Source organism: Olea europaea, chromosome 19 (genome assembly GCF_002742605.1).
Source record: "Olea europaea var. sylvestris chromosome 19, O_europaea_v1, whole genome shotgun sequence".
Classification (NCBI taxonomy): domain Eukaryota; kingdom Viridiplantae; phylum Streptophyta; class Magnoliopsida; order Lamiales; family Oleaceae; genus Olea; species Olea europaea.
The window spans coordinates 5198091-5209584 of record NC_036255.1 but is presented as its reverse complement, the minus strand read 5'-3'; the positions used below and the strand labels follow the sequence as shown (position 1 = coordinate 5209584).

At 38.2% G+C, this 11494-nt stretch overlaps 1 non-coding gene across 1 annotated transcript; it reads right to left on the bottom strand.

The window, feature by feature from the left end:
* Positions 1–11166: 11166 nt before the first annotated feature.
* Positions 11167–11238, bottom strand: TRNAN-GUU. Its single transcript has one exon. It is a non-coding gene; the product is annotated as a tRNA-Asn (tRNA).
* Positions 11239–11494: the final 256 nt, after the last annotated feature.

Sequence of the window (11494 nt, the reverse complement as noted above, 5' to 3'; positions counted from 1 at the left end):
AACACAGGATTTCTTATCTCATGTCTGATTTTCGTGAAAAAAATACCAATTGAAGTGGAGGGTTTCTTCAAACAACAAGGGGCTGGGCTAACTATTCATCAAATAATATTGAGCATGTTTCCCATCTCTTCTCGAGAACAAGTGGGCTATTTCTTTACAAAATTGTGCTCAATTTCATATGTGGCAATTTCGCCAAGACCTCTTCCTTAGTTAGGGGAAGAATCTGCACGAATCGGATTTTTTGAAGAACGTATCGAGAAAGAATTTGATTTGGTTAGACAATGTGTGGTTGGTAAACAAGGATTGATTTTTTAGAAAGGTAGGGAATGTATCGTCAAATATTCAATATGATTCCACAAGATCTAGTTTTGCTCAAGTAACGAATTCTAGCCATCTGAAAGGATCTTCCGATCAATCCAGAGATCATTTGGATTCCATTAGTAATGAGGATTCGGAATATCACACATTGATCAATCAAAGAGAGATTCAACAACTAAAAAAAAGATACATTCTTTGGGATCTTCCTTTCTTCAAATGGAAGGAATAGAGATAAAATCAGACCGATTCTCGAAATGCTTTTCTGGATATTCCTCAATGTCTAGGCTATTTATGGAATGTGAGAAGCAGATTTTGGAAGAAATCGAAGAATTTCTTAGGAATCCTACAAGATCCGTTCATTCTTTTTTCTCTAATAGATGGTCAGAACTTTATCTAGGTTCGAATCCTACTAAGAGGTCTACTAGAGATCAATAATTGTTGAAGAAAAAAAATATCTTTCTTTTGTCCGTTCCAGGCGATCGAAAAATAAAGAAATGGTTAATATATTCAAGATAATTACGTATTTACAAAATACCTTCTCAATTCATTCTATTTCATCATATCTGGGGTATGATAGGGTTTTGAAGGATGAACCGGATATGGATAGTTCCAATAAGATTTCATTCTTAAAAAAAATCCATTTTTTGATTTATTTCATATATTCCATGACCAGAACAGGTGAGGATACACATTGCACCAAGATTTTGAATCAGAGGAGAAATTTCAAGAAATGATAGATCTATTCACTCTATCAATAATCGAGTCGAATCTGGTGTATCATAAGGGATTTGCCTTTTCTATTGATTCCTATGGATTGGATCAAAAAAATTCTTGAATGAAGCCAGGGATGAATCGAAAAAAAATATTTATTGGTTCTACGTCCTATTTTTTTATGAAGAGAATGAATCTTTTTCTCGAAGGATTAGAGAAAAATGGGTCCAGATTTCCTGCAAGAATGATTTGGAAGATCCAAAACTAAAAATAGTGGTATTTCCTAGCAACAACATAATGGAGGCAGTCAATCAATACAGATTGATCCGAAATCTGATTCAAATCCAATATAGTACCTAAGGGTACATAAGAAATGTATTACATCGATTCTTTTTAATGAATCGATCCAATCGCAACTTCGAATATGGAATTCAAAGGGATCAAATAGGAAAGGATACTCTGAGTTATAAAACTATAATGAAATATACGATCAACCAACATTTATCGAATTTGAAAAAGAGTCAGTTCGATCCTCTTATCTTGATTTCTCGAATCAAGAAATCTATGAATCGGGATCCTGAAGCATATAGATATAAATGGTCCAATGGGAGCAAGAATTTTCAAGAACATTTGGAACATTTTGTTTCTGAGCAGAAGAGCCGTTTGCAAGTAGTGTTCGATCAATTATGTATTAGTCAATATTTGATTGATTGGTCCGAGGTTATCGACAAAAAATATTTGTCTAAGCCATTTCATTTCTTTTTGTCCAAGTGACTTCTTTTTTTATCCAAGCTGCTTTTCTTTTTGTCTAACTCACTTCCTTTTTTCTGTCTGAGTTTCGGGAATATCCCCATCGATAGGTCTGAGATCTACATCTATGAATTGAAAGGTCTAAATGATCAACTTTGTAATCAGTTGTTAGAATCAGTAAGTCTTCAAATTGTTCATTTGAAAAAATGGAAACCTTCTTATTGGATGATCATGATACTTCCCAAAAATCGAAATTCTTGATCAATAGAGGAATAATATCACCCTTTACGTTCAATAAGATCCCAAAGTGGATGATTGGCTCATTCCATACTAGAAATAATCGCAGGAAATCCTTTGATAACACAAATTCCTATTTCTCAATGATATTCCACAATCAAGACAATTGGCTGAATCCCGTGAAACCATTTCATAGAGATTCGTTGATATCTTCTTTTTATAAAGCAAATCGACGTCGATTCTTAAATAACCATTAATGGAACCATGTTCGGGACTCAAAATTGAGCAACTTTCATGTTCGGGTCGAAGGTCGAATCAACTTGGATCAATTTGTTATCAAGCGACAAAGTCAGAGGCTGAAAACAAGCATGTGCGACCACACAGGCAAAAACACCATGCGACCGCATGGAGGCATACCGAAACTCAAGATGAGATTTTTTGTTGAACCATGCGACCACATAGAAATACACTATGAGGTCGCATAGACCATTTTTTTTTTTTTGCGAATTTCCTATTTTTGATAGAATTTGATACTTAGTAGATTTCTTACCATATTTGAAATATTAGGCATGTTTTTTACCTAGTTTTTTTAGACCTAGTATAAATACTATTTAATTTTCAATTGTAAGATCATTTTTGACTTTATTCGTAATTGAAGAGGCTATATTACTTTCAACTCTTATTCTACAATTGAACAATTCAAGAACTTATCAAGATTTAATCTTGTGGCGTTCAAATCAACCGGGTGAGATTTCATATTTTTGTGTAATCAAGAGGTCCACACATTGTCGGTGATTCGAGTTTCTTGGTTCTAGATCTATTGAATTTAATCCAAAAAACTTGCTTTGGCTTTCTTGGGAAGATTTCAATCTTGTTCGTGGGTTTCGTAGCGTTTGCCTACGCGGGTTCACATCAGTTGGTATCAGAGCTTGGCTCCAATCCAAGGTTATATCTCTTTTAATTCATGTTGAGTCAGTTATTACTTTTTCTTATTGTTCTTCGTGTTCGTCGAGTTAGTTGTTATTTTTGAGTCTTTAATCCAAAAAAATTCAAAAGTTGTTTTTGGATTCAATTTGCATCCAAATCAACTTCCATTTGTTGCGTCAGTCTTGCTTTTGATTTTTCAATCCCAAGAGTAAAAAAAAATTACTGTTCATCTATATGGTACTGTTCATCCGAACGCAGTAAAAAAATTCGAGTTTAAAAAAAAGGTTTTCTGTAGGGTACTGTTCATCCATACGCAGTAAAAAAATTATTATTGTTATTGATCTTGGGGAAAATTTACCAACTCTCTTTAGTTCCATTTATTATTTTGTGTCTAATTTAAAAGTCAGTCAGTAATTCTTTTCTTATTTCGTGTTTTTGAGTTAGTCTTTAATTATTTAGTCCGAATTGCCAGTTAGAACTAAGTTCCTTGGTTTTGCAGTCTCACTCACACCAGTTTGAATTCCACGTGATTAATTTTTTTGATTGAGTTCTGAAATTGTTCTTTTGGAGACCTCGTGAAAGCAATGGGTGGAAAAAGGTAGAGTGGTGAGAGCAATAGAGGGAAAAAGACGTATTGAGTGAAATTCCGAATGAAAACTTGTGAGGCAGAAAATAATTCAGATTTAGGATGTCTGACAGGGAAGGATCAAATTTAAGAAGGGTTGATGATCGGGTTTCCATGCTAGAGGACTCGGTGCGAAGGATTGAGTGGTTATGTGTAGATATGAGAGATCGAATAGATAGACAGGATGCACGGGGAGAAAGGTAAAATCCATTGCTTGTCAATACTTGAAGAGGTGGTCTTAATGCACGAAGACAGGGTAGGTGGGAACCTAGGATGGAGGAACTTAGTGAATTTGAGGTTGATAGTGGATTGGACAAGGATGCAATAGTGGATATGGATATTGGAAGAGGTAGAAATAGAGGAGTTAGACCAGAAAGGAGAGGTAGGCATCTCGGTGGAGGTGAGGTGGATGGAAACTTGAGTAACATTAAAATGGCCATTCTTTCCTTCAAAGGTAGGAGTAATCCAGAGGCCTACTTGGACTGGGAAAAGAAAATTGAGTTAATCTTCGATTGCCACAATTACTCGAATTCATGGATTATGCAAACTTGGTGGGGTCAGGTGGTAACTTTGAGGCGGAGAAGTCGGGAGCGACCTATCAATACATGGGAGGAATTGAAAACTATCATGCGGGAGAGATTTGTACCTACTCATTACTACTGGGAGCTTCATCAAAGATTGTAAAATTTATATCAAGGCTCCAAGAGTGTGGAAGATTACCATAAGGAGATGGAGACACTAATAATTAGGGCAAATGTGGAGGAGGATAGTGAAGCTACCATGGCTTGGTTTCTGCATGGATTGACTAGAGACATTGCAAATACAGTGGAATTGTAGCACTCTGTGGAAATTGAAGACATGTTACATGTGGTGATGAAGGTAGAAAGGCAGTTGAAGCGAAAAGGAATAGCAAGGCACCCATCTGGATCTTCGGGTTCTAATCGTTCTTGGAAATCGAAGTGGGAAAATAACAAAGGAGATGGGACTACTGCAAGAGGAAGAGCTAAGGTATCAAGAGGCAAGGAAGAGGGTGCTAGCAAGCCTATACGAAAGGGGGAATCACAGCCATCATGAAATAGGGACATCAAATGCTTTCGATGCTTGGGAGTAGGGTACATTGCTTCTCAATGCCCAAACAAGAAGACAATGATTCTACGAGATAGAGCGGAAGTGGAAACTGAAAGTGAAAGTGAATATGTAGACATGCTAGGATTGGAAGATGTTGATGAGGAAGATACAATTGAGTATGCAGTCAGTAGTAGGTTGTTGGTCACGAGGCAAGCTCTTAGTGCTCAAATCAACGCGGACGACTTGGAGCAGTAGCAAGAAAACATATTCCACATTCGGTGTCACGTTAATGGCTAGGTATGTAGTGTAATAATTGATGGCGGTAGTTGTACTAATGTAGCTAGCACTAACATGGTGGAAAAGTTGGGCTTAACACTATTAAAACATCCTAGACCTTATAAGTTACAATGGCAGAACAAAAAGGGTGTTGATTAATTTTTCCATTGAGAGATATCAGGATGATGTAATGTGTGACGTTGTACCTATGCATGTAGGGCATATTTTGTTGGGAAGTCCATGGCAGTACGATAGGAAAGTAATGCATGATGGGTACAAAAATAAGTACAACTTTATAAAAGATGGGAGGTCTATCTTTCTTACGCCATTAACACCGACACAAGTATATGAGGACCAAGTTCAACTGAAAAATGAAGAAGAAGCGAGAGTGAAAGAGTTAGAGAAACAGAGAGAAAAGAGTGAGGCAGCCAATAGAGGGGAAAAAAGAGTGGGGCCACATGAGAGAAAAGAAAGAGAGTCTTCCGAGAGGAGAGAAAAGCTGAAACAAAATTTCTTTGTGAGAGGGAGTGAGTTGAAAAAGGTAATAGTTCACAGACAACAAATGATATTGTTGGTTTACAAGGAGTCACTCCTCAACTTTGAAGAGAATAACACATCCCTCTCTAATTTAGCTATTTCTTTGTTGCAGGAATTTGACAATGTATTTCAAAGGATGTGCTTAGTGGGTTACCACCCATTCGAGGAATTGAACATCAGATTGATTTCATACCTGGCGCTGTCATTCTGAACCGATCGGCTTATTGGAGTAATCCAGAGGAGATAAAGGAGCTTCAGAGGCAAGTTGAGGAATTGATGAGCAAGGGATATGAAAGGGAATGCATGGGTCCATGTGTAGTACCTGTGTTGCTGGTGACAAAGAAAGATGGGTCTTGGAGAATGTACGTGGATTGTAGAGCCATCAACAACATCACGGTAAAGTATCGTCACTCAATTCCTAGGCTAGATGATATGTTACATGAGCTACATGGTGCATGTTTATTTAGTAAAATCGACCTTAAAAGTGGATATCATCAAATTTGCATGAGGGAGGGTGATGAATGGAAAACAACTTTTAAAACTAAATATGGGGTATGAATGGTTAGTCATGCCGTTTGGACTCACAAATGCACCATGCACTTTTATGCGATTAATAAATCATGTTTTGTGTGCTTTCATTGGAAAATTTGTTGTAGTTTATTTTGACAACATTTTAATCTATAGCAAGAGTCTTGATGAGCATGTGAACATCTAAAATGTGTGCTTGTGGTTTTAAGAAAGGAACAACTTTATGCCAATTTTAAAAAAGTGTACATTTTGCATGGATAGGGTTGTATTCTTAGGCTTTGTGGTTAGTGCTAATGGTGTAGAGGTAGATGAAGAGAAAATAAAAGCTATTAAGGATTGGCCAACACCTAAAAACATAACCGAGGTTCGAAGTTTTCATGGATTGGCTAGTTTTTATAGGCTTTTTGTTAGAGATTTTAGCACAATCACCACACCCTTAACTGAAATTGTCAAGAAAAATATAAGATTTCATTGGGGGTTAGAGCAAGAACATGCATTCAACAATATCAAAGATTGTTTGTGTAAAGCACTAGTTTTAGCACTTCCTAACTTTGAAAAAACTTTCGAGATTGAGTGTGATGCATCAGGAATAGGTATAGGAGCAGTCTTAATGGAGGATAAGAGACCTATAGCATACTTTAGTGAAAAGCTAAGTGGTCCAGCTCTCAATTATCCTACATATGACAATGAACTCTATTAACTTGTTTGAGCTTTGGAAACATGGCAACATTACCTATGGCCGAAGGAGTTTGTAATTCATTTAGATTATGAGTCACTGAAACATTTGCAGGGACAAGGTAAGTTGAACAAATGACATGCACACTGGATGGAATTCATTGAAACTTTTCCATATGTCATCCGTTACAAACAAGGTAAGGAAAATGTAGTAGTAGATGCATTGTCGCACAAGTATGCACTTCTAACTACTTTAAGTGCAAAATTGCTTGGCTTTGAGTATATTAAGGAATGTATGTTACTTATTCTGGTTTTTCCGACATTTACAATTCATGTCACAAGGGGGCTATAGATAAGTTCTTTAAGCATGAGGGATACTTGTTTCGGGAGAATAAATTATGCGTTCCTAATTGCTCTATGCATGAACTAGTGATTAGGGAAGCACATAGTGGGGGACTTATGGGTCACTTTGGGGTAGCAAATACTTTAGATATATTGACCGAACATTTCTATTGGCCTAAAATGAATGTTGATGTAGAAAGGGTTTGTAGTCGATGCATAAAATGTAAAGAGGCCAAATCTAGGGTCTCACCTCATGGACTATATACACCTTTACCAGTACCTAATGAACCTTGGGTAGATATTTCAATCAAATTTGTGTTAGGTTTGCCTAGGACCAAAAAGGGGGGAGATTCAATTTTTTTAGTCGTGGATAGGTTTGGTAAAATGACACATTTCATTTCATGTCACAGAATTGATGATGCCACTAACATTGTAGATTTTTTCTTTAAAGAAATTGTGCGCTTGCATGGGGTACCTAAAAGCATAGTGTCAGATAGGGATGTTAAGTTCTTTAGTCACTTTTGGATAGTCGTGTGGAGTAAGTTAGGCATGAAACTACTATTTTCTACAACCTGTCATCTACAAAAAGATGTCCAAACCGAAGTAGTGAATAGGACTATACACAAAACTTTTGTGCACTGTAGTTAATAAGAATTTGAAGAATTGGGAAGAGTGCTTACCTTTCATCGAATCTGCATATAATAGGGACACACTCCACTATGTCATTTTCTCCTTTTGAAATTGTTTACGATTTTAATCCTATAACACCTATGGATTTAATACATTTACCTGTTAATGAACAAGGTAGCTTGGATGGAAAAAGGAAGGCCGAGTTGGTGAAGTCACTCTATGAAAAGGTGCGGGAGCAAATTGAGAAGAAAAGCAAGCACTATGCAGAGCAAGCAAATAAGGACAGAAAAATTATCACATTCGAACTAGGAGACTGGGTTTGGGCGCACTTTAGAAAAGAGCGGTTCCAGAGCAAAGAAAATCAAAGTTGTTACCACGAGGAGATGGACCATTCCAAGTAGTTGAGAAGATCAATGACAACGCATACAAATTTGATCTTCCAAGTAAGTATAACATTTCGGTAACTTTTAATGTATTTGATCTTTCTTTCTTTGTTGCAGGTTCAGGTTTGAGAATGAATCCTTTCGAAGAGGGAGGGGATGATGTGATCTAGGAGCCGCAAGCAACCAAATCAAGTCCAATGTCAAGCCCGGGGAAAGATTCGTTGAAAGTCGAAGGTGGACCTGTGACAGAGTGAGGACAAAATGAGTGAAAGAGGCGATGGGACTACTCATCAAGACATCCATTGATGAAATCATGTTCGGGTCGAAGGCCGAAACCAATTGGATCAACACGATACAAACAGCCGAAGATGGAGCTGGAGAGAAGAACCATGCGACCGCATGGTTAAAATCGTCTTGTAGTCGCACGGAGTGAGTAGGGAATTATTCGGGATTTTCGAATGTTCCATGTGGGCACATGACTTTACACCATGCGACCGCATGGTTAAAATTTGACGCGTTTTTTTTAAATTTTTTTTGCGAATTTCCTATTTTTGATAGAATTTGATGCTTATTAGATTTCTTACCATATTTGAAATATTAGGCACATTTTTACCTAGTTTTTTAGACCTAGTATAAATACTATTTTATTTTCAATTGTAAGAACCTTTTTGACATTATTTGTAATTTGAGAGGCTATATTGCTTTCAACTCTTGTTCTACAATTGAACAATTCAAGAACATATCAAGATTTAATCTTGTGGCTTTCAAATAAACCAGGTGAGATTTCGTATTTTTGAGTAATCAAGAGGTCCGTACATCATCGGCAATTTAGGTTGCTTGGTTCCAGATCTATTGAATTTAATCCAAAAACCTTTCTTTGGCTTTCTTGGGAAGATTTCAATCTTGTTCATGGATTTCATAGCGTTTGCCTACGTGGGTTCACATCAGAAAGACCCTGTGAAGCTTCGCTGTTCCATAGGATTGGGTTTAGGCCTTTCTTATGCATCTTAGGTGGGACGCGAAGAAAGCCTCCTTCTGGGGGGAGGGGCCCAAGCCATCAGTGAGATACCACTCTGGAAAAGTTAGAATTCTAACCTTGTGTCAGGACCTACGGGCTAAGGGACAGTCTCAGGTAGACAATTTCTATGGGATGTAGGCCTCCTAAAAGGTAATGAAGACGTGCAAAGGTTTCCTTGGGCCGGATAGAGATTGGTCCTCGAGTGCAAAGACAGAAGGGAGCTTGACTGCAAGACCCACCTGTCAAGCACGGATGAAAGTCTTCCTTAGTTATCTGACAGTGCCAAGTGGAAGGGCCATGCTCAACGGATAAAAGTTACTCTAGGGATAACAGGCTGATCTTCCCAAGAGCTCAAATTGACAGGAAGGTTTGGCACCTCGATGTCGGCTCTTCGCCACCTGGGGCTGTAGTATGTTCCAAGAATTGGGTTGTTCGCCCATTAACGTGGTACGTAAGCTGGGTTCAGAATGTCGTGAGGTGGTTCGCTCTATATTTGATGTGGGCATTAGAGCATTGAGAGGACCTTTCCCTAGTACGAGAGGACCGGGAAGGACGTACCTCTGGTGTACCAGTTATTGTGTCCACAGTAAACGCTGGGTAGCCAAGTGCGTAGCGGATAACTACTGAAAGCATCTAAGTAGTAAGCCCACCCCAAGATGAGTGCTCTCCTATTCTGACTTTCCTAGAGCTTCCAATAGCACAGTCGAGCCAGCGACAGGTTCTCTGTCTCTGCGGGGATGGAGCGACAGAAGTTTTGAGAATTCAAGAGAAGATCACAAAGAGACAAGCCGTTTATCATTACAATATGTGTCAAGTGGAAGTGTAGTAATGTATGCAGCTGAGGCATCCTAATAGACCGATAGACTTGAACTTTGTTCCTACATGACCTGATCAATTCGATCAGGCACTCGCCATCTATTTTCATTGTTCAAAGCTTTGACAACACAAAAAACCATTGTTCAACTCTTTGACAACATGAAAAAACCAAAAGCTTTGCCCTCCCTCTCTATCCATACAAGGGATGGAAGGGTAGAGGCCTTTAGTGTCCCCTCCAGTCAAGAATTGGGGCCTCACAATCACTAGTGAATAGGCTTTTCTCTCATGCCTTTCTTCATTCATGGTTCGATATTTTGGTGTCCTAGTCGTAGGGGAACCACACCAATCCATCTTGAACTTGGTGGTTAAACTCTACTGCGGTGACGATACTGTGGAGAGGTCCTGTGGAAAAATAGCTCGACGCCAGGACAATAAAAAGCTTAACACCTCTCATTCTTATTCCTTTTTCAACAAAAAAATGAAAAATCAAAAGGTCGTCTTATTCAAAACCCCAATTATGACATCTCTTCTCTCCTACTTCATACATCGGAACGCATCGTTCTTATAGAGATAAACGTGCTTTCACATTTTCTTAACCCGAAATGAAATGGCTGCGGAGGGGAGAGGAAAGGTTCTTTTTTTAGGGTACTCTTGGGAATAGATCCAGTGGAGACGGGGTAGCTCAGAGGATTAGAGCACGTGGCTACGAACCATGGTGTTAAGGGTTTGAATCCCTCCTCCCCCACAACCAACCCAAAACAAAATGAAAGTACCTTTTCCTCTGGGGGTAGGAAAATCATGATCGGGATAGCGGACCAAAAGCTATGGAACTTGGGTGTGGGTCTTTGGAATGGCTTTTTCTTTTTATTTATTATTTATTGTGAATGATGGAATCATTACAAATAGTATACCCCCGGCCCATCTGCGTAATTTTTTTTATTTTACGCCCCGTAACTCTTCCTCAGCCAGGCTTGGGCAGAATAGCAGATCAAGTACAAGTATTAGTAGCATAACAAAAATGCCTTCCTCGTCATTAATAAATTTGCTCGTGGCAATTGTAAAATCTCGAGAAAATCGATGAGTGCATCAAAGATGCAGTGCTAGTACATCTGAGAATTCTTAATTGGCTAGTTGTAAATAGCCCAGGGCTATGGAATAAAGGAATATTTTTGGACCTACACCGAGGTATTGACGGTGATTTTCAAATCTCGTAGAACAGAATGTGATACGATGAGACAGAAACTAAGACAGGGAATAGGTACCTACTCTTAACGGTCAAAGCGAGCCCCTTTATTTTGAATTCATTAATTCAGAATGAATCAAATCTCCCTAAGTAGGATTCAAACCTACGACCAATCTGTTAACAGCCGATCGCTCTACCACTGAGCTACTGAGGAACAACGGGAGATTAGATCGCATAGAGTTCAATTCCCGTTCTCAACCCCATTCATAATTCCATCAATTACTCATCGATCAAAAAAATAAGTTAATTGGGTTAATCCTCTTACCGCCCCAGTTAAGGATGTTGTATAAAAAGCATCTATATAAGCACGATTATATGACCAATTATATAGACCATTTAGAATTTTATCCCCAAGACTTCTCTTAGGACCTGTTTTAACAAATAAATTGATTAAGTTGAAATTTTTGAAA